Genomic DNA, 3,142 nt, shown 5'->3' on the forward strand with positions numbered 1-3,142 from the left:
TATTCGAATAGCCGCGTCCGCCGTAAAGGACTTCTGGGTTGCCTATAACAGTTCATAGACAAGTGAAAGTGGATACTCTAAAATGCGCAAGATAAGCGTGAGTGCTATGGATGGCGTTCTCGTAGGGAGACGGGAGCGAATCCATAGTGGTGTATTGATATGGTGAATATGTGGACTCGTGTGCGCCACCTCAAAAGAGTTACTTGCAGTCGTAGTTTAAGATAGCCACCGAGTCAAAGCTGGCTTGCTGCAGTTAAACTCCACCACCCCCTGTTGATACCGATGCATATGTAGCTAGTTATGATGTAAGTCTTGCTGAGTACTTTTGTACTCACGTTTGCTTAATTTATGTTTTGCAGAGAGACTTCAGTATCGCCAGTAGTTATGTTGACTTCGACGTTTAGCTTGATACCTCAGCTACGATCTTGTGCCCTCGGCAGGATCTGGTAGATAGTGAGACTTCTTAGCCTTTTTCATTTGTAGATGTATGTACTCAGACATGTTAAGCTTCCGCATGTGCTTTGATTTGTATGCTATGATTGTTGGGTCATGAGACCCATGTTTGTAATATCTCGCTCCTCGGAGCCTAATGAATAAATACTTGAGTTGTAGAGTTATGCTGTGATGCCATGTTGTATTTACACATATCGAGCATATTGTGTGTATGATTGAAATGCTTGGTATGTGTGGGATCCTACAATCTAGTTGTTTATCCTTGGCAGCCTCTCTTATGGGGAAATGTAGTCTAGTGCTTCCATGAGCCATAGTAGTCCGCTACAGCCCAGTTCACCGGAGTCTTGTTAGCCCAGCACTACTGCTCAGGACACTTGACTGGCCGGCATGTGTTTCACTTTGTTCCTGTGTCTGTCCCTTCGGGGAAATGTCACGCGGTGACATCGGAAGTCCTGCCTAGCCTGCTACAGCCCGGGTTCCCGGAGTCCTGTTAGCCCAGTGCTACAGCCCGGATTCACACGCTGCTGACCGACATGCTCGATGTGATTCATGTATGCTTGTCCCCATAGGTTGGTGCCGCTTTGGGTTCACGACTAGCCATGTCGGCCTAGGTTCCCTGTCATATGGATGCTAGCGACACTATCATATACGTGAGCTAAAAGGTGTAAACGGTCCCGGGCCATGGTAAGGCGACACCCATGGGAATACCGTGTGTGAGGCCGCAAAGTGATATGAAGTGTTACCGGCTAGATCGATGTGACTTGGAATCAGGGTCCTGACAGGGTTGGTATCAGAGCCTGAGTGCCTTTAGGATTACCAAGCCAAGCTGGTCGAAGTTGAGTCTAGAAATGCTTAGTTATGTAAGGGAATTGATTGTGGAAGGGAACGTAAGGCTCTTTTTACTCCTTTACCCTATGCCCTTCTGATCTGACTCAACCTCTTCTTTTCTACGGGGATTAAGAACTAGGTCTCCTCCTCTATCTATCAGGATGACGTCTTACTAAACCGTAGTTGCCTAGGATTGTTGAGTTTAAGCCCGAGTTCGGTTCCTACTACTTCTGTGTGTTGGTAGTTCATCTCAGAACTTTGATATTGTGATGTTAAGTGGTTATGCCACCATTTTGCAGGATGTCTCAAATCATTTTGAGCATTTACAACCGTTATGCTGTCCGAGTCATCCCAGGTTTCTAAATAGTCTGATGCATTTGCAAATCGCTTCTTCCGTTCCCGATGTTCCTTTGGGCCAGTTCAACCACACTAATCTGTGAGTTGAGGTACTCTATTGCCTCGACATATATGTTGGAGCTATTATTATGTCCCTAGGTGTTTTAGGGAGTCACCTAGGAATCTGGCAATGCTTTGTGTTCCCGTTGTGATGATTCTGGCCACCATTCTCGAAAGCATCCCGTGATGCCATTTAGTAGTAGGTATTCTACTCCTGGGTTCTTGACCCAAGATTCACCCTACTTACCTCATGTTGATAGTGTTGCTAGTTCCTTTAGGATATTAGTAACCTTTGCGATAGTCCTCGAGGTTCGTGGTACATCCTTCTTCCAATTACCATGAACCATTCTTGGCAGGAGTTCTTTTGAACCAAAAGATCACAATAAGAGTGCTCTTGATGAGTTCTCCATTCTGCATTGTGAATCTGCCAGTCCTACCTTTCTGCATGGGTTGTCCGGAAGAAATGTTGGGTTTTGCTCGACATACTAATCTATGCATCCACAACTCAGAAAGTTATATGTTCCTTGAGTTGTTCCTCTTCAGTTGTATTCCGACCATCCTCTATCAGTTGATAGCCAAGAGTGTGTGTGCGTTTGTGTTCATCGATGCCTTTTATTCTTGTGGTCCGTCAAGTCGTTCTATTCCGGAATGTCTAGGAGAAACAAACTCCAGTACCTCGTCCATTTCCAGGATTGGGTCAAAGTAGTTGTGCTCTGTAGATCAAATGCTAATCCAGCTTTTGCTCTGTTCTACCCTGGAGTATTACCCCCTTTATGTCAGGATTGTCATGAGAATTGCACCATCTCTTATGAATTCTTGATGCAGTGATACTTCTCGCTATCATTGTTTCATTCCTCGGTCCCGTGTTGTCACAACCGGAATGCCGACAAGTGAACCATGATGTGTGAAATCAATACTACTAGCAACCCCGTTGCTTAGTAGTAAATGGACAATATTCTCATTCTTAGCGTGTTGGTTATTGAATCATCATTCTAAGATAGATTGTGCCACCTAGTCCTTATCTCCAGTGCACTCTTCGATCAATGAGTTAGGATTATTCAATCCCTTGCTTATTTGATCATGTCATCTTGCTCTGAAAAGCAAGATTGTTCTCGAGCTTAATAACATATCGGTGGTTCGTGATGTTCCGAATATCTTCTCGGAAGTATTACCAGGTTGTCACCTGACCGATATGTTGAGTTCGTGATCAAGTTGGTTTTCCAATAAACCAGTCTTTCTCCAAGAATCTATGTTGGATATCCCTGAGCTAGTTGGTTAAGCCAAACAACAACTTGGAGAGTTGGAAGAAAAGCTTGTCTAAATTAGTTTATTCCAAAGGGATATCCTTGTGTGTGTGTGTGTTGAAGAAAGATGATATCTTCATCGATTGGTCCTCGTGATCAGTTATTGGATCTATTATCTTGTCCAAACCTTGATTTGAGTATGGGCTATTGTCAAATAAAAT

This window comes from Triticum urartu, chromosome 1 (assembly GCF_003073215.2).
Source record: "Triticum urartu cultivar G1812 chromosome 1, Tu2.1, whole genome shotgun sequence".
NCBI classification, from domain to species: domain Eukaryota; kingdom Viridiplantae; phylum Streptophyta; class Magnoliopsida; order Poales; family Poaceae; genus Triticum; species Triticum urartu.